General features: G+C 38.7%; 1 protein-coding gene across 1 annotated transcript in view; it reads right to left on the bottom strand.

The window, feature by feature from the left end:
* The window catches only part of cemip (cell migration inducing hyaluronidase 1), a 293,578-nt gene extending 272,006 nt beyond the window's left edge, over window positions 1-21,572 (bottom strand). Inside the window, exon 1 of the mRNA XM_057839754.1 lies at window positions 21,437-21,572. The gene's annotated coding sequence lies outside the window, so the exon portion shown is untranslated. The remainder of the gene's footprint in view (window positions 1-21,436) is intronic.
* Window positions 21,573-21,782: the final 210 nt, after the last annotated feature.

The following is a 21,782-nucleotide window of genomic DNA, read 5'->3' as shown; positions in this document are numbered from 1 at the left end:
CGTCCAATCAGATTCGTTTATTTCCGTAACGTGTTCTTAACGAGCAACGTCACTCTTCCGAGAATATGTTCCAATCCACGGTAAAATGTTTTAAATTACCAGAAACACATCGACACGAGTCATTGACAACAGTCTGTCTTGCGGTAGCCATGTTGAATAAACTCCGCTCTCCTCGTATGTTTACAGTCGCGCGTAAGTCCCTCGTCCTGCCCACGTTGCTTTACTAACGTCACGTCCGCCTGTCGCTGATTGTTCCACTCCGCTGTCTGTTTGCTGTGGCTTGCTCCGCCCTGGAAATTGTATCCGCTGAATGGTGGCCAGATTCAATAGCTGGAACAGCGGTGAGTCTGGTGTACTAGGCTACAGGTACTTAGCATGTTGAAAAAAAAAAGCCCCAGTTATTTCCAATGGCAAAATACTACATTCAAAGATTTAAATTTCAAAATGTATCATTCTTTATCCAGTTCACATAAAGTATTCATCCAAAAATTCAGGAAATAAAGGGGCACAAAAGCTGTATACTGTTTTTGCTTGTTTGTCTGTTTGTTTGTTTTTTTCCCAAATTCCACTAAATTTGACAAAAATAAATTACCCACCCTCAAAAAAAAAAAAAAAAAAAAAAAAAAAAAAGAAAGCACCAAAATCTACAAGAAGAGTCCTGTAATAATCCTAAATCTAATAAGCCAAATTTAATATGCCAGCTGTGGACAACAGTATACGTCCAATTAATTGAAACTGTGATGATTGGCTGTGAATCTTTCAGTGCCACTGACGCGCTAGACGTTGAATCCATTTTGACTGGTAGTGGTCAAAATGGGCCTCAAGGTCATTACATACTGTTTCAGTACCATTGACAGTGTTTGACGTTCAATCTAGTATGACTGGGAAAGGTCAATATGGCCCTCAAAGTCAAAATGTCAAAGTTGACAATGAAGAGACCCTAAAACGCCTCCAAATTAATAGGAAGTGAGAACAAAATGAACAGGTATCGACCCATTTAGCAAAACATCCCGAATTTGCATTTTCTAATTATGATTGCACTTCCTCTTTAAAAACCATTATGGTTATAAACAGAAGAACACACGCACTTCCGCTTTTTTGGTGAATGCTGACGTTCGGTCATCCAAGTATACTTTGGCAAGTATCGCAACATGACCAAGAAATAACGTGAGCGTGCTCTGCCATTATTAATGCTGGGTTCACAGGCTTAGCACAGCAGTGTGGGGGTTCTTGTGGAGATCTGCTCTTTTCGGCGCACTGACACGCTTCATTATTTCTTTTGACAGCAACATGCCTACTGTGATTCTGCTTAAAATCTACTAATCACTTCTGAGGTTTTCTTGGCCCGTTTCAAAAAGGCCCTAGAGCTAATTTACACTCGACTTCTCTGCTACAAAATGCCAGCAGTGTTTTCACCGCAGTCAAATCTGAGTGAACGTGGATGAGGAGCTAAATTGACAGCGATTATTTCAAGTGTCTCCATCTATTTGGGCGGGGGGGAAATCCTCCAAACTTCTTGACTGCGTTCAAAGGCCATTATTGTTTTTATGACAGTCAAATGCAGGGGTTGTTATCCATAAATACTGTACATTAAGCACCACTCCACCCCCCAGTACCCATTTTTAGGTTGATTAAAGTGAGTGGGCGGCCATAATATTGACTAAAGTTCTAAGATCATATATGTAAGAAATATGTAAGAATAGTGGCCAAAAATGGGACTGCAATACGGATCAAAATATTGAAGCACACCACATCTCCTTCCCCTTTGGGCTGCCAGATAAGTGCTTCATAATGGAGAATCAAGCTGTGTTAACATACCAGTCAATCATAAACTAGAATACAGTGGTATGAAAAAGTATCTGAACCTTTTGGAATTTCTCAAATTTCTGCATAAAATCACCATCAAATGTGATCTGATCTTTGTCAAAATCACACAGTTGAAAAAACAGAGTTGGCTTTAATTAAAACCACCCAAACATTTATAGGTTTTCGTACTTTAATGAGGATAGTATGCAAACAATGATAGAAGGGGGAAAATAAGTAAGTGAACCATTACATTTAATATTTTGTCCCTCCCCCAGGCAGCAACAACTACAACCAGACGCTTCCTGTAGCTGCAGATCAGAGTGGCACATCGATCAAGACTAATCTTGGCCCATTCTTCTCTACAAAACTGCTGTAGTTCAGTCAGATTCCTGGGATGTCTGACATGAATCGATGTCTTGAGGTCATGCCACAGCATCTCCATGGGGTTCAAGTCTGGACTTTGACTTGCCCACTCCAGAACGCGTATTTTGTTCTTTTGAAACCATTCTGAAGTTCATTTACTTCTGTATTTTGTATCATTATCTTGTTGCAGCACCCATCCTCTTTTTAGCTTCAACTGTCTGACATGGCCTCAGGTTTTCCTGCAAAACTTTTGAATTCATTCTTCCATGAATGATTACAAGTTGTCCAGGCCCCGAGGCCTGATGCTTACTCACCATGCTTCACGGTGGGGATGAGGTATTGATGTTGGTGAACGATTCCATTTTTCCTCCACACATGAAGTTGTGTGTTAAAAAAAACATTTAAATGTATTTAGTCCTACAATTTTTTTTTTTTTTTGCTAATCGCATAATTTACCCATCAAAAATACCAAGACGGTAAAGGGTTTAAAAGCTGCATACAGAATTTGCCAAAAATGTACGGTGCCCCCAAAATTGACCAAAAACAATCCCATTCATTTGTAATGGGATGCCATTGACAGCCACATACTTCCAAATTTCTCAATTATTATCAATGGCAGGAAAACATAGATCCTTGTGATTTTTGACAACCGTATTTTTCGGACTATAAGTCGCGTTTTTTTTTTCATATTTTGGCTGGGGGTGCGACTTATACTCAGGAGCGACTTATGTGTCAAATTATTGACACAATATGATATCATTTCACATGTTATTTTGGTGTTTTGGAGTGACATTGATGGTTTGGTAAACTTGTTAGCATGTTCTTTATGCTATAATTATCTGAATAACTCTTAATAGCTATGGCCACGTTCGCGTTCTGCCTTTGGCAATGTGTGTTCAATTGTATTATTGACTTTTTTTTATATTGAAATGCATGCTTTTAGTGTGTGGCGCTTTCACGCCCACGTGGGGACACACTCGCACTTGTTTACGTGAAGAGCGCTCACACGCCAGAAGAAGACGGACAGCTACGTAGCTCTGAGTGAGTGGGTGAGTTAGCGAGAAAGAAACACGGGTACGAACCTACGTTCATTGTTTATGCTTTTAAAATATCTCTACAGGGGCAACGCCTGTGTATATCATCTTTTCTGTTGTTGTTGTTGTGTGTTTTCCACCCGCGATCGGACACTTAGAGCCAGTTGTGTGGGTGTTTGAACGATATGCTAATGCTAGCGAACGCATGCTAACCGTTTATGTCATTGCTGTAAAACAACCTAATCATCATTTATTTACGTTGATGCAAACCTGTTTGGTATCGAGGACCAAATTGATTCAGCAAATTATATGGACGTCCAGCATCGTCATTTGGGAGTTTAGCCCGCTGAATAGCCAGGACCGAGCCGTAGCGTCCTGATGAGGACAATATATTCGCATTTCGTTGTTCATGCACTGTACACTGTACATTTATTCAACATGTTGTTCTCTATTGTATTTTTATATTAAATTGCCTTTCAAGATGACATATCTGTTTTATGTGTTGGATTTTATCCCCCAAAAATGAGACTGATACTCCGGTGCGACATATGTATGGTTTTTTTCTCTTCGTTGGGCATTTTATGGCTGGTGCGACTTATACTCAGGTGCGACTTGTAGTCCGAAAAATACGGTACTTGCCATGACAGCCCATTGACATTAAACTGGGTCCCAAGTAAATCGATACTATTTACGCCCACGTACGTCCAAATTTCCCATTCATTTTCAATGGCAGAAAAACCTGTGTGGTTGTGATTTTTGACCAAAAACTTTACATTCCATTACAGTCCATTGACATTCAACTGGCACCCACTAAGTCGATGCCATTGACATCCATGCAACAGGACGTGTCACTGAAATGTCCCTAAATCCACAGGAAGTGACCTGATACCATAACAGGCATTAAAATGGGTCAAGGGTTACAAAGGTGAGAAGGGTGAGGAGAAAATATGTTCCGGTACACTGTACAACTAAGGCTGTCCCAAACGACTAATTTTCTCCCGATCGATAGTCAGCAGACTATTTTTACGATGAGTCGACTAATCAAATTTTTTATTTCCCCTTTTTTTTTTAGTAATTTAGCAATGAAATTTTTTATGTCGCTTATTAATTCACAAAAACATTTTGGAACACTTAAAATCTTTATTAAAGAACAAATAAACACGTAAAAACAATAAATGACAAATAAACAATGAGGTCAAATGCTGATAGCATTAACTGATGCAAAAGCATGTAATGTAAACAGATTCAGAACACTTCGCCTTCTTTTCAACACGATTCAAAATAATTCTTAAAAAAAAAAAAAAAAATCTAGCATTAATATTATAGTATACTACAATATATAATAGTATAATAATTATTCATTGCCAATCAGATTTTTCATAAAGGATGTCTTTTTAAAGCTATTCTTAGTGTACAATCTGAATTCTAAAGCATGTGGGATTAACTCCAGAAATCGTTATTTATATGACAAACATGACGTGCTTTTATTTTGAAATGTTCACCGGAGGGACGTTCGCTAAACCACTAACCTTAAGCTTCACACTCTGCAAAAAAACACTTTTCATCGTTGCATGTGGTGTCCGTAACAGATTTTCTTTTTTTTTTTTTTCGTTTGCAAATGCTGTTAACCAGCGATTTTTCATGTTTGAAGTGTCACCTTTTAACCACAAGTTTGCGTTTTGGAGAAGACTGCCAATGTTTTATAGCAGGCTAAAGTAGGTTGTCTTTTTTCCTCATTAGCCTCAATGTAGCAATGCTAATGTTTACGGTGTTTAATATAGATGTGTTTCCTTATTTTGTATGTCTGACTTTAATTCTACGGTGTGTTGTTGACCAATTAACTTCTGTGAAAGGAACTGGAGTCTCATATGCCATCAGCACACACGCACAAATGTACAGTATGCACGCACGCGCGCGCGGTGATAAAACAGCCATGAAATAACCGCCCTCATTTTTATTTACTGTGCGATAAATGGACTCATTGCATATCGCGACAGGCTTAGCAACTTCAATAAAACATGTCGTGAGTTAGTTGGATGGACTTACGATCTGCCAGCTTGTAATAGTCTCCTGTCATCTTCTAAAATTACAGCTGGGTGACGGCGCTTAAGGTGTTCATTTAAGGCCGACGTGCAGCCAAGCTTGGCATTGAAGAGACAGGAAACAACGGTGTACCCTCCACTGTATCTTTGAAATTAGTCAATGTTTTGGCCACTCTGGTGCACTTTTTTGGCTTTGTGCCACTTTCCCCGCTTGTATACCAAGCGTCTGACATTTAAAAAATTTCCCGACCCCCCCCCCACCTTCAAAATTTTCTCCACAGATCTACACAATTCATGTAGGTCACCCTTTTTTACTTCAAAATGGTGAATTTCGCCAGAAGGTGAGATTTTCATGCCTGCCTAAGGATGTGTCCCCGAAATGTTCCCCAAATCAACAGGAAGTGACCTGATAGATCTCTATCTACCACAGCCAAACACCATCGTAATTTCCCCAGAAAATTGCAGATCCTAGTGAATAATTGAAGTGCAAATCTTATATATTTCTCCTTTAAGGACTCATGTTACTGAAAATACAGTATTTGAGTGGTTTATGATTCAGTCATATCAGTTAAACATGCAGCAAGTACAATTCTTTTATAAAGCATGTTACTGATTTTAAATCGGGGTTTCATGAAAGACTTCTTGCACTTTGAATGACATTTCACTTCATTACCCAATCGATTTATAAAGCAGCACAGCTGGTAACGATAGAAAAACAACTGCTCTGAACAATTTCACATTTCATTCAAAAATGGATAGATGCATAAAAGATTAGCTTTGAATTCTGCCAGTGCAACAAAGCCCACTGTGGTGCGGATATTCCTCTCATGCAGAACACGGGGCATCTCAAATGAGTATCCAACAGGCCTGACCAGAGGAAACATATTTCCTTAAAGCCTCAAAAAGTTTTTCTCAAGTAAACTGTGGGTTTTGGACGTCTGTTTCATCGTTGATGCCAGCTCTCTGCCAGGACTTCTCTTTGTCTTTCTGTGTGTTTGCACAAGTGGAAACTACAACCTACATTGGAAAATTAGAGCTTCATAGCTGCCAAAAGTCGTGCTCTTCAGATTGCTTTCATGTGAAAAGTTTCATAGTGAGAAGTGAATAGCAAAAAAAAAAAAACTATTTCCATCCTTTTGCTGACTCAAAGTCCAAATCCCTAGATCGCAGAGGATAGGTGTTTACTGTAATTTCACAAATAAATGAATTATAATGTATTACAAATAAAAATAGTGCTGCAATGATTAAATGATTAACTTGACTAATTTGATTAGAAAAAAGCTTTGAATAAAAATTTGCTTCTTTAAGTATTTGTTTAATAAAAATAGCGTGATAAAAGTTAGTTTTGAAAGTGTTTGCATTTATTTGTATTCATTTGGGTGGGTACACTGCCCTCTAGGGTTAACAGTAAAAACCTCGTCTAACATGGCTTAATCCAGCTGCTCCCTGTTAAGAACAACATAAGCTAATGGGTTTTTTTGCATCCATAATTAAGTTTATAGGTATATTTAGCTGTGTTTTTTGTGTGTGAATATGCGTTTGAATGATTTGTTCAGAGGAGTGTTAAAAAAAATGTTAGCATTTTACAGCATTTAAGCAGACTTCATAATGATATTGATGGGTCAGATTCGACCTTCACTGCGCCACGACTTCAAGTAGGGGGCCATCCCACAATCCGCTTCAGTTATTCACAGTCGGTCGCAGTGAGATATGCAGCCATCCAACGCCGGATTTAGGTTGAAAAATTATGAAAGCTATACCGCATACAAACAGGAAGGATTGTCACAGGATTGATTGATCGAGGATTCTTTTCACAAGAACTTTCAACATAAAAAGCTATTTGTTATAAGGCTGCTGCCACATTGTCTAACATACGAGCATCATTCTTCGACATATTTGTGTAAATAAATGCTAACTGCCCAGTTTTTTGCTTTTAACCAAGAATCGAGACTGATTTACATTCATATCTATAAATATTTCGGGGATCTTGGCATTAATTCATAATAATTTTCATCGTAAAAAGCTCTGTGTTGTAAGCCTGCCGCCACATTGACGAACAGACTAGCATTGTGTTTGGACATATTTAAGTAAAATAAATGCTAACTGTACTTTTTTTTTTTTTTCTTTTAACCAAAAATCGAAACTGTTTCACGTCCATATCTACTAGTGTGTTGCCGGTGCTGCCTTGGAACCGGCAGGCTCCGTGTGCGCATGTGCGGGCGGGGAGATAAGGAAGCGCGCGCTGTAGTGAATGTGTGTGTGTGCATGCGTGCGTGCGTGCGTGTGTGTGTGGCGACATTCAAGGCAGCCGGACATGTTTGTGTTCCTGGCAATAAACGCCACAAGTTAAAAAGTGATCCTAAGCCATAGGCGGAGTCCAAGAGGGGGGGCCCTAGTGGCCAGAAAGTGTCATTGCATGTAATTGACTTTCGTATATACCGTATTGGCTCGAATATAAAACGGTGTTTTTTGCATTGAAATAAGACAAAGTGGGGGTTATCTTATATTCACGGTCTAGACCAGGGTTCTCCAACCCAGTCCTCAAGGCACACTGTGGGTCCTGGTTTTTGTTCCAGCCGATCCAGCAGAGGCAGTTGAGCCAATGAGGCTTCTGCTAAAACAAGCCACACCTGACTGCAATCAAGTGATTGCACTTGTAAAACACCAGATTGGGGAAAAAGTGTTGTCATCTTGTTTGGTAGGAATGAAATCCTGCACCCACAGTGTGCCTTTGTGGAATAGGTTGGGGACCCCTGGTCTAGACAGTATACCCATTCACGACGCTAGATGGCGCCAGATATCATTGAAGCGATGTTCTGTCATGACAGATCTCAGCTACTCTCAAGTTTAACCAGTTTGTGTTATATTGTTGCAATGTTTTTCCTTATTCAGATTTGTTTCAAGACTACAGTTAGTTAGACTTCGCTTTGATGGTTAATGCAGTTATTGCAATTTTATTGTTTCATCACAAAAGATTGGTCAATTTACATTTCAAAAACCAGAAGCCATTAATTTACGAATCTGATGCACTTTAGTTTACATATTTAAATGTTCAGATATTAAGGTTTGAATGAGGCAAAACAACATGCTTTTTCTCTCAAATATATCGTTATAATCATGTTTCAGATGTACTGGAATTAATTTCTGAATAAAAATTAATTCGGTGTTCAAAAAGTCTTTTTTCATATTTGAGTCTTGAAAAAGAGGCGGTCGTCTTATAATCAGGGCCGTCTTATATTCGGGCCAATATGGTATATAAAAGTTGTAAAGCGATAAAGCAAACATAAAAAATGAATGAAATGAACAAAAAAAGTTATTTTTATAATAGGTCAAAATTATTTTTCGAACAGATCATGTGACTCGCACCTTTACCGGTCTTTTGCTTTGCATTTTATTTAAAATAAAATAAGTGGAGGGCAATTTTATTTTTCAAATGATTTTTTTCTTTGTTTGAAAATATTTTTTTAGATTGAAGCAACTTCTTGGCGGATTGAATGATTAAGACACAAATGTCCTACCCACAATATGGCCCAAACAGAAAAAGGATTGCTAAAATCAAAGAAAACTTTTTAAATTAAAAATTTAGTGTTCAAATGCAAATATTTGAGTCTCAAATATTTTTCGCATTCAAAAACTTTTTTTCTATGATTGAAATTTCTTTTTTTGTTTGAAGTGATTTTTCGTTTGAAAATATATATTTTTTGTTTGAAGCAAGTTATTTTTTGATTGAATAATAAAGACACAAATGTCCTAGCCAAAATGTGGCCCAAACGCAAAACATTACTTTTATCAATGAAGTTGCTTTAATCCCAAACAAATTTCAAAAGAAAAATAGCTTTCAAATGCATATTTTTGAGTTTCAAATTTATTTTTGCATTCAATCACCTTTTTCTTTTTTTTATCGAGTAATGAAGACACAAATCTACCTCCATATGGCTCTGCCCAGGGGATACCATTTTTATACTGGGTTAACTACATTGGCTCGACACCGGCAGGCGTACCGTATTCAACGGATGAGGATCTTGGCGAAAAATATAGCTGTCCTAAGCAGTCTAATTTAGAATTCCCCTGAAGAATGATGGGAAACAAAAACGTTCATTTTCAACTTATTATTATAAATATTCTCGCAAGTTAATTTTATTGCTGATACCGTGTTTTGGGGTCATCAACATGTTGTGCCCTCCCTTGCCCAAAAGTCAAACTCCGCCTATGTCCTGAGCAGTTGTGATTTCCACACGTCACTCCAAGAGTCACACAAGGGAGGTAACATCTATAAATAATTCAGGGATTTAATCATTTATTCACAAGAATTTTCACCAGAAAAGGTCAGTATACATATATGGCGCCCACCACATTGACTAACAGACTAGCATTGTTCTTCGATATACTGTATTTACATAAAATAAATGCTAACTACATGTTTGTTTGTTTTTTTGCTTTTAACCAAGAATCGAGACTGTTTTACTTCCATATCTATAAAGAATTCAGGGATTTAAGCATCTATTCACAAGGATTTTTGACAAAAAAATCTCACTGTCTGTGATTCCACTCTGTCAGCTTTGACGGCCACGCCAACAATGCCGGCCCCCTCTTAATCGGCCCCGTGTCCCGTCGATATCATTATGAAGTCTATGATTTAAGCTAGTCTGCTAGCTTAATCTTAAGCTTAGTTTTTGCTGTACAAGTTAGCTAATTGTTCTTTTGTTGTACTTACAGTGTATCAAAAAGTGAGTACACCCCTCGCATATTTAAGTATATCATTTCATGAGAAAACACTGACAAAATGACACTTTGACACAATGAAAATAGAGTTCATTTATTTTCCTCTTAAAATAACTCAAAATATAGCCATTAATATATAAACTCATGGCAACAAAAGTGAGTACAACGCATGGGAACTACATACATCCCTAAATGTCCAAATTGAGTACTGCTTGTCATTTTCCCTCCAAAATGTGGGAAGGAGTACAAAGATAAGTGTGTCATGCCTACAGTCGAGCATGGTGGTGGGAATGACCCCCCCTCCACCTCTTCAATCTCTGCAGCAATGCTGAGAGCACTCTGTAATGACTCACATGATACTGTATTTTCGAGGGAAAATGACAAGCAGTACTCAATTTGGACATTTAGGGATGTGTGTAGCTCCCATGCGGTGTAGTCACTTTTAATACACTGTAGATCCTCATTTATTTATTTTTTAAGACCGTTTGATGCTAAACTAAGGTATTTTAGTTTGAAATGAAAGTGCAATTCTGCTTAGTTTGAAGAGACCAGAGATGTCTTGTTTGGCTCATTTTTTACTTCCACCAGAGATAAATAACAGCAAAGCCGCATTTGTTCAAAAATGTATTTGTTTACCAAAAATGAAAGCGCACTTCCTCTATTAATCATTATTTTATATGCAAACTCTGCCTGACAACGTAACTAAATTGCAACAAGAACACAGAGACATAAATTTCAGAAATAAAGCCAGTATTTTGAGGGTCTCACCAGGGAAAACAGCATCAGAATTAGTGCTACAACACTCTAACAGAAGCATATCAGGCTGCCTTCCAAGCAGCAATGAGTTTAATGGATCACTGTTTATTTTGTAGAATTACACCATGAAGACGGAAACTTAAGAGTTATAGTGAAAACATTGAAGAAAATTGGAATCACAGGACTGTTTGGAACAAGCAGATTTGTAATTTTGAAATTTCAAATGGCCGGTTTAAAAAATGTTTAGATACTTTGACTTAGTTTTTGTTGAAGGCACAGCTATGGTCGAGTATAAAACCAGAGCTTTGTATTGATGGTAGCCTTAGTAAATAAATGGCATTTCTTCAGGGCCCCGCCCAGCCCACATTATTTAATCAATCGACATCGTTCAAACAGCAAAAACGACTGGAATTCTCAGACCAAAAAAAATTTAGTCGCCCAGAAATGTGTGTACTTTGACAAAAACATACTAATTCAAAATGTGTTATTTCAAAATACATTTTTATTGTTATATTAGATTATTATTGAAATTAAATTGTATTCATTCATTCCGTTTATCCTCACGAGGGTCGCGGAGGTACAGGTGCCTATTCCAGCCAACTATGGGATTCAGTGGCTTAGTATGTCTCCTGATCTGAACCCGATTAAGCACCTGTGGGGAATTCTGAAGAGACAAGCGGAGCATCGGAAATTCCAGTCTGGCTTTTTTTGTGCATTGTCTTAAGGAGAGGCTTCCTGTGTGGACGACACCCATCCATGCCACTCCTCTGCAGTGAGCGCTGTAGTGACAGGCCGCTGCATATGAATGAGAGCATGCCACACGGCGTGTTGATGCATGTTTATTTGGTAAATTAGATATCTCATATTAATACATGGACAGCGACAGTTTATAGCCAGGTGCAGCCTATACAGTATATGAACTACGATACTATATAATGTATTAGTGTTATACTGATGCAAGTATCTGAAGGAGCTTCGGTACGCCACTAAAAAGCAGGCATCGTTATCGAGAGTATTAAGAAATAATGTGCAAATGTGCTCTTAGAGATTTAGTTTCCAAATGCCTGTTATCCTTCTAGATAACTGCCAATTACAAATGCTCACAAAGAAGTAACCGAAAATAGAACGACGTAGAACAAAATGTAGAAGACGACGAAACACGCATTAAAGTACAGTGGTACCTCGACATACGATCGCTTCGACACACGATCTTTTCGACATCGACGCGTTCTTGAGAAACAGATTGTAAAATGAAACAAAACATAAATATGTTATTGTACCAGCTGCAGCTTGAAAGGTCTGCATTTACAGAATAACTGTACTGAGTTGACATTTGCATCTATAAATACATATCAAAACTCTCCTTTTTACAATATATTCATAAATCAGTAGCTTGAGATGGCATAAAGGCCTTTCTCCAACCTTTAATATTATGGGCAGATTACAAAACAGCTGTGAATGGGTTCTACAATGACACGCACTTCACTATCAATCCCGGTAAATGGTGCACTTGACTAAGAATTCACTACAACCTCTTCACGCACATTGTGATAAACAATGTCAAGTGTTCTTTTTGTGTGGCTGCTGGAGTGAGTCATCCAATGGCATCAGTATTTTTAGTCATTCCGTTTGGCTCGATGCCATAAAAAAATCGATATATTGACAGCGGTATGAAAAAGTATCTAAACCTTTTGGAATTGCTCTCATTTCTGCATAAAATCACCATCAGATGTGATCTGATCTTTGTCAAAATCACACGGATGAAAAAACAGTGTCTGTGATTTTCATATTTTAATGGACATAGCATGCAAACAATGACAGAAGGGGGGAAATAAGTAAGTGAACCCTCTGCCTAGGGAGACTTAGAGAGCAATTGAAACAATTTTTTACCAAACAATTTAAGTCAGGTGTGCACCCAATCACTGATGAGTGGTTTAAAGCTGCCCTGCCCACTATAAAACACACACCTGGTAAGAATTGTCTTGATGAGAAGCATTGTCAGATGTGCATCATGGCTCAAGGATTGTTGATTTGTATAAAGCTGGGAAAGGATACAAAACCATCTCTAAAATTCTGGATTCATCAATCAACAGTCAGAGAAGTTTACAAATGGAGAGAGTTTGGTACTGTTGCTTCTCTCTCAAGGAGTGGCCATTCACCAAACATGACGCCAAGAGTTCAGTGCAGAATACTCAGAGAAGTACAAAAGAACGCCAAAGTTTCTGTTAAAGACTTACAGAAATCACTGCCACAGTCCAATATCTATGTGCACACATCAACTATATGTAAAACTATGGCCAAGAATGGTATTCATGGGAGGACTTCACAGAGGAAGTCACTGCTGTTTAAAAAAAACATTGTTGCTCGTTTAATGTTCAGAAAAAGGTACTTGGACACTCCACAGAAGTTTTGGCAAAATATTTTGTGGAAACCAAAGTTGAATTGTTTGGGAATAACACACAACGTCATGTGTGGAGGAAAAATGGAACAGCTCTCCAACATCAACACCTCATCCCCACCGTGAAGCATGGTGAGGGAGAATCATGATTTGGGGCTGTTTTGCTTCCTCAGGGCCTGGACAACTTGCAATCATTAATACAAGAATGAATTCAAAAACTACAAAACTACTTTGAGTATCTGCCAATACCAAGGACCAATCCCATACCTTGGCATTTTATTAATGTTTTTTAATTAGTTTATACAGAACATACTTTTGTTTCTTTTAACAATATCCTTGTCTTTCTTAATTAGTTTTTTTGCTTGGTAGCCATAGGGGGAAAAAATATGTAAAAACAAAATAATTTCCACCCGATTCTGATCTTCTAAAAATGCTGAGAGTTCAAAACATTTTTTTTTTTTTTGGTTTGCTTCTTTCTTTTGACGATCTCCAGAAATGGGTCGATTAGCCAAAACTTTGACTCAAGTAAAAGTGGCATTACTTTGAAATAATATTACTCAAGTAAAAGTAGTCATCCAAAAATGTACTCATTTACAAGTAAAAACGTATCTGGAGAAAAGAATTCTCAAGTAATGAGTAACACTGTGAGTAACTGCTTACGATGTTTGATTTTTTTTAAACAATGAAAGGGAAAAAAAACATTGAATCACTGCGAGAGTGAAAAAAAATCTACAGAAATGAAGCATTATTCGTCCAAAGAACATGAGTGCTCTCTAATGGAGTATACATATTTCCTAATATGAAACTAAAAGGATCGTGTCTCTGGTTTTTCCGTGGTCAATCAGTGCTAAATAAAAACACGCTTTCGAGTCATGGTTATGTCAAATACTTATTTTTTTACGGTGCTTTAAAGACGCCACATGATTGAACAGGCTGGCATGATCATAGAACAGCAAACTTGATTGCAAGCAAGATTGGTATAATGGAGTCATTTGATTATTGTTGCAACGTCTCATTGGTGAAAATGGCAGAGCTACTGTTGGCATCGCTGGCAAAAAAAAAAAAAAGCAAAATCTAATATGTAGAATAAAGTAGGGCTGAAACGAATACTGGAGTAACTCGAGTTAAAAAAATGTATTATTCGCCTCGAGGAATCGTGCCATTTTGCCAGCTCTAAGCACCCTGTTTTGCCCGGACTACTTTTAAAGGCTGAGTCGAGACAACGCGCTGACATCACGTGCGTAGAGGAGGAAGTGATAATATCTGACTGCAGCCAACAGCCGCTACAAACTACGCCCGCATGATGCTAAGGTGGTAGCGTCTGATGCGTCTCATAGATATCACATGTTTATGGAACTAGATGCAAAATGACAGACTCGACGGCGTTAGCACATGTACAGTATATAGAACTAGAGGCGAAATGACCAACTCGCTGGCGTTAGGAAACAGCCACCATCTTAAAGCAGTAAACTTCTCAGCGCTAATAAATAAGATTAACGTTGCTGTACCTTGCTAACATAATGTTAGCCCTATCAATTATGACTACTGTCGATGCGTGGCTAACGTGTTTTACATACAGGCTTTATTTAATCTTTAAAAACACAGCCCAAAGAGTCTTGAGTGTGTAAAATAAAACCATAATAAAGCTAACTGTCACATATAGCTCAGTAGTTATTGCTGGATAGAACACCAAGTAGTAGGGTTGTTCTGATCATGTTTTTTTACTCCCGATCTGATCCCGATCGTTTTAGTTTGAGTATCTCCCGATCCCGATATTTCCCGATCCGATTGCTTTTTTTTTTTGCTCCCGATTCAATTCCAATCATTCCCGATAATTTTTCCCGATCATATACATTTTGGCAATTAATTAAGAAAAAAATGAATAAAACTCGGACGAATATATACATTCAACATACAGTACATAAGTACTGTATTTGTTTATTATGACAATAAATCCTCAAGATGGCATTTATATTATTCTTTCTGTGAGAGGGATCCACGGATAAAAAGACTTGTAATTCTTAAAGGATAAATGTGACTTTGTATATTGTGACTAAATATTGCCATCTAGTGTATTTGTTGAGCTTTCAGTAAATTATACTGTAGCCATGCCCAAATGCATGATGGGAAGTGCAACCATGACTGTGCGTAGTGGTACCGATTGATATATCTTCTCTGCGTTGGGAAACAACATAGGGTGTTAAGAAAAAGATCAATTTCTACCTTTCTTCCCCACATTGCTTCCCACGATATTTCTAATCATAGGGAGAGGGATTGTAAGGCTTTAGCCAATTAAAAAAAGGCACCAAAGGCTGGCAAAATTCACTCTACTCATTTTACGCTGCCTTTTAGCTCTATATATAGGTAAAACGGCGCCATTACAGATTGAACGCGACAATGCGTGAGTGGGTCGTGCAGCGCATGCATTAATTGCGTTAAATATTTGAACGTGATGAATTTTTTAAAAAATTAATTACCGCCGTTAACAGGATAAATTTGATAACCCTACTGTAACGGGTACACATTGTATCCGTTGTGGAATGTGGAAACCTCCCCGCCGATTCCTTCATGTAAGGACGCTAACGGCAGTGCCGTTGGGGCTCGAGCTTATTGGCGCAGTGGTTACTGTCCTTACCTGCCAAGTAGAATCGTTGCGGTGCGTGGGTTCGTGTCCCAGCCAGATCAGAGGTGGGAGCGGAATGCGGGGTGGCACTGACACTCGGGGTACAAATGGGGGCTCGTCCGGGATCGGCAGCGAAGGTTTCAGGGGGAGAGTCTAACGGTACACATGTTATCCGTTGTGGAACGTGGAAACCTTCCCGCCGATTCCTTCATGAAAGGATGCTAACGGCAGCGCCGTTGGCTCGAGCTTATTTGTCGCAGTGGTTACCGTCCTTGCCTGCCAAGTAGAATCGTCGCGATGCGTGGGTTCGTGTCCCAGCCTGATCAGAGGTGGGAGCGGAACGCGGGGAGGCGCTGACACTTGGGTTACACTACCTTAAGACTAAACTACAGACTCTGGATGAGTGTAACATATTATTATGTCTGTAACATTAAATACAATTAGAAAACGATTTAATTAAAAAATATATATATATATCAAAAAAAAGGCATGTCCGATATTTTTTTGCCGATTCTGATACTTTGAAAATGACGTGATCGGTAGTGATGGCCAAATGAAGCCTCATGAAGCAATGAAGCTTTGCAGCCAATTGGTTTGCACATGTAGCAAAGCTTCATGGTGCTTCATTTACCCTATGGCGCCATCAAGTGGTCTAGAAGCCCAAGAGGTCAACATTGTTAAGAATTCAATGGCTTAAGACAAAGATATGAATGTGCTTGTGTTAGTAATTTAGTATGTGAACAAAATACAACAAGTGCTAAGGGTAATTTGTTATTCATTTTTATTTAGAAATAATAGCTTTCCCACAGTGGCTGGCTTTAAACAGTTTCTTTTTTTTTGGAAAATATTTCACCAGCTTTAGGAAAATATTCTTTCACAAGGCACAAATGAAGCTGGGGTGCAGAGAAATGTGTGAGTGCCAGTTTATATAAATTTGGGTAGGTATTCTTTTGTGCCTCCCAGTACACTAATGGATTGTTCATTCTGTTGATGTTTGGTTCAGATAGGTACACACACACACTCACATTTATATTAAAGTAGTTTTTCTCCCTTACCTTATTGAAAGCAATCAAAATGTTCCCATACAGGGGAGGATCGCTCTTTTCGCGCAGGTTCCATCACAAGCAAAGGACAAGGCTCGAAAAAAGATTGCACCGGTTCCACTGCTGCGCACAGATGTAACAAGTACAGGAGCCCGAAATCCACAAAATGTGAGATAACAGGCGATCGCCATTGCGTTTTGCAACCAATTTATACCGTAGTCTGTCCTGTTTTTGCAATATGCGCCAAACGTTGGATCACTTCCGAAGCACTCACGAGATTCAGCCGGCCGCCGCCGGCCGGCGGCGAGGCTTCCCACATCATCATTTCCGGGTTTTGCCGAAATGAAGCGCGCCTCGCTACAAGCTTCGTGGAAACCCCCCTCCCATTACTCGACACAAGCTTCGGAACCTCGGCTCATTTCGTCCCATCACTAGTGATCGGACCCAATCGATCGGGATATCTCTACCAAGTAGCACTGGTGCCTAATGAGCTCCAATACAGCAGGTATCATACATTTATTTTGAACACTGCAAAAACTCAAAATCCTATCAGGAATTACAATGTACACTAACGTAAACCTTAAATAGAAATTATAAATAGCTTAACACAAATCAATTGGAACACGTAGGAAAAAAACACCTAACTTTTAAGTGATGTGTGTTATCAAGCATGATGACATTTTTAGGTAAGGAATAAGATTTTTTTTTTTTTATAAAATCTAGACGTTTTTTGAATTTGAAATTTGGTTCTAGGATATTTGGTTTGTGCGCAATCCTCAAAATGAGTTCAAAAAAGCCATTCTCACCTTTTGAGCGCGAGATCTATGCACTTTGGCAGAGAAATGTAATTTTGATGATAACTCCCAAACCGCTGCGCAGAAGTGAACTAAACTTCACTAATGGTGAATTGTGTCATTTTCTAGTAATTATATTTGAAATTTTGGTTCTAGGACATTTGGTTTGTGCGCAATCCTCAAAATGAGTTCAAAAAAGCCATTCTCACCTTTTGAGGCCGAGATCTATGCACTTTGGCAGAGAAATGTAATATTGATGATAACTCCCAAACCGCTGCGCAGAAGTGAACCAAACGTCACCCAATGGTGAATTGTGTCATTTTCTAGTAATTACATTTGGAAATTTGGTTCTAGGAAATTTGGTTTGTGCGTAATCCTCAAAATAAGTTTTTTAAAAAAAGCCATTCTCACCTTTTGAGCCTGAGATTTTCTTTAAATTCAGACATTGCCCCTTTTCACTGCTGAGTGTGCCAGTCCATTTTTCCCCTCAAATGCACGTTTGAATGGATGATGACTTGAACCCCCCCCCCACACACACACACACATATACACACACAAAAAAGCACCCACAGCCCCTGTCCCACGCCGCCTCCTCCGCTCCCTTCGAAGAGGAGGGATATGAGAAGGTTTGGGTTTTTCTTCGGCCAGCCGCAGCCATTGTATTTAATGTAAAAAGATGTCAATGTTGTGGAGGTGGGGAACACACCACTACTTTTGCTTCTGAAAATCCAACCTGTATCAGCGTTAGCATGACAATAAAAGGAGTGAATTTGCTACCCTGCAAAACGTAGGACGCTGCTTAGCGAGAAGTGTCCTCCTGTATGTATTTTCTACTGTTAGCGTTATTTTAACTGTGAGAAATGTAGTGAACCGAGGTTCATCCCTTTCTCTCCAATTTTCATTTTTATTTTATTTATGTGGTTTTAAAGCAGCCCAAAGCAGCTTTCATTTTTTTGTTGAGTTTGGCTGTGCTTGTGGACAAAAGCAGTAGTGTCTTACCTGACGGCAGGCTGAATTTTTATTTATTTTTATTCCCGGACTAAGAGGTTTTTTTTTTTTTTTTTTTTTTTTCAATTATATTTTATTTATATATTAAATATGTTATATTAATTTCTCAACAATGTTTAGTGGTTTAAAGACAAATGTTATTTTTTTGCATTCCTGGATAAGAGATTTATAAACAAGTTTGAATTTATTGTGTATTTTAATATAACTTAAGTTATGTTAAAATATTGAAATATAAATTTGGTAATTAAATCCAGACAATTATTCTGGAAGTGTTCAAAATGTTTCTTTAGTGATTTTTTTAAAACAAAGGTTTGTATGGAACAGTGTGTCACCTGAACCAATACATATGAAAGTTAGCAGTCAATACAGGTGTATTTTGCATTGATTATTTGGCCTATCAATGAATTAGGTTTACATTCATGAGAAATGTAGCCCTGACCCCCAGTCACCCGATCTGTTTGGTCTTTTTAATGTCCCATCCCCAGCAAAAAGTGGACATGCAGGTTATGCTGTTACAGTATATCGTCCCTACCAATGTTGAGACCAAACCTACGCCCTTGGTTAAAATGCCCTAAAATCATAAGCGGATTTTCAGGGGGTGCCAGGGGAGCCAGCCCCCCACCCACCACCCCCCACGTGGCCTAAAAGTGTAATTGCATGTAATTGACTTTCCTGTGAGGGCCACATAACTTTTCCCTTCTCTGATGAGGGGCCGGGTGTCAGTTTGTAACAGAAAAATTGTGACGATTGCAGGAGTGCCTAAATGTAGAAATGTATTGTTTTTCAGAAAGCCACAATCAAATAACCCTTTATGGATTCTTCACGGAACAAAAGTGAATAAAATAATAATATATTATATTACAATAAAAATTAATAACTGAAAAAGGGTTCATTTGACTGGGGATCCCTCTGTGGGTGTGTGGTATAAAGCCGGCGACGCTATGGAGTTGTGACTCCGATCAGAGAATCAACAGGGGACATTCAGGATTTATTTGTTTCCTTTAATGATGATGAAAGAGTAAGAGATTTATTTTGTTGTTAGATAACACTATTAATTTAATAGATAATAACTAAATAACCCTCCCTGGGTTCTTCACAGAAAAAAAGCCAAGAAATAAATAACACTATTGGGGGGAGAAAAAAAAATGCTCTCTGGTATTGTTCAGGGGACCGGACCAAATGTGAGGTGGGCCGTTTCCGGCCCGCAGGCCCTAGTTTGGGGACCCCTGCTATAAAGTATATGATTTTAAAATTAAGAATTTTCCAGTAAAATTTTGTCTTTAATAGTTGTAAAGCAATAAAAGAAACATGAATGAAATGAACAGGAAAAAAAGTTATTTTTTTAATGGGCCAAAATATTTTTCGAACAGATCATGTGACTACACCTTATACGGTCATTTGCTTTGCTTAGCCAAAACCACTTGAAGACCAAAGAGGCAAGATGGATACACAAACATTTTTTCAAACCTAAGCTTTCAAAAGGCACAACAACTACTGACCATGAACCAAAGATTAAAAATGTGGACCATGAAACACTTAAGACCAAGTCAAATGGTGAGCGGAGTTTCAATTTGCCCAACTAAAGACACCAATTGTACAACAGAGCCACCATCCGTGTCTTGCCAATGTAGTTACCCCCGTCAAAAATTGTGTCCCCTGGCCACGGGAGCGCGCACACAAACACATTATTTATGATTTACGTCGACTTAAACAATTAATCGAAGCCAGAAAAGAACCACAGTTATATATTTTGGATATCGACGTTTATTAAACTGGAGAAATTCTATACAGGACTTGAATTACAATAATAACAGCTATAGGTCATCCAACGAGTAAAACAGTGGAACATTGCCTTTTTTACACTCAGTATGTGTGTTACGTTATACGACAGAAAAAAAAATGTTTTTTTTAATGGATGTGCCATGTTTTAAAACCTCGTAGATAACTACATCACCAAAACACCCAAATCAAGCAAATCAGTGCAGCGCAGTGGCTCCGCCCAGAGGGTACAATTTTTGACTGGGGTAACTACATTGGCAAGACACCGGTGGGCGTACCATATTTAGTGGATGACAAACTTGGGGAAAAGTATAGCCTAAGCAGCCTGATTTAGAATTCCCCACATGAATGATGGGAAACAAAAACCGCTCATTTTCAACTTGTTATTATAAATATTCTTCAAAGTTAATTTTTTTGCTGACACTGCGTTTCGGGGTCATCAACATGTTGTGCCTCCCCTGCCCCAAAAGTCAAACTCCACCTATGCTCATTGGCCATGTTGACTGCGTTCATTCATCCCTTCCCAGTCAATACGGATTGGACGTCTCGCGCCGTGAATGACGGCTAATGAGTTAAAATGCCCCAAAATGAATAGAAAGTTACTGCAAATCCACAGGAGGCGAGACATGAGAGAGAGAGCAAAACATCTCCGAGCAATTTCTCCAGAAATTGCATCCCCGATTTTATTTTTTATTTTTTATTTTTTTAACACAATCACAACAAGCAGGACAATCAAATATTCTGTGCGTTACTTGTTTTTTGCTCAATCACGCTTGCACTTCCAAGCCGGTTAGTGTGAGGGAAATGTGGCTGTCTCAAACCTACCTTCCTCTCGCTTGGCACTACATGCGGAGTGCGTTTAATAGTTTCTATTTGATGACACCAAAGCAACCTTGAGACAAAAGGCATGGAAACCGGCATCTTTAGAGGCAGTCAAAAGGCGCACACCTGTGGCTCCCAGCGGACAAATGACGTCCTCGTTTATATTCAGGATGTGCGAATACCATTCACGCAAACCATTTTACCAACAACAACAAAAAAGAAGGATGTCATGGAGAGGATCCTTACCTGAATAATTCCTGGCGGGTCCTGGAAGCTATGAGTTCGAAGCCGTGAAGTGATGGAGCCGATGCGTGATAGCTGGTGCCGGTGCGAAGAGACTCGGTCATTTCTTGACTGGGGAGCACCGAGGCGCGCTTCTATTTACTCGTGCTGGAATAAAGACACGCCCACTGCGTGTCTGTGGTGCTTATTGGAGTAGGTCCTGTGCGTGTTTGTGCGTGCACCTAAAATAACATACGTAGCTTTTGGAAAACCTTTTATCGCATTAATGTTTTTTGTAAAGGGTGTTATAAATAACAACAATATGAAACCCAGACTGTCGGGTTTTTATCTGTATATCTATTAACCCTTC

This window comes from Corythoichthys intestinalis, chromosome 1, assembly GCF_030265065.1.
Source record: "Corythoichthys intestinalis isolate RoL2023-P3 chromosome 1, ASM3026506v1, whole genome shotgun sequence".
In the NCBI taxonomy this organism is placed as follows: domain Eukaryota; kingdom Metazoa; phylum Chordata; class Actinopteri; order Syngnathiformes; family Syngnathidae; genus Corythoichthys; species Corythoichthys intestinalis.
The sequence above is the reverse complement of the archived record's forward strand: the minus strand, read 5'-3'. Positions and strand labels throughout refer to the sequence as shown.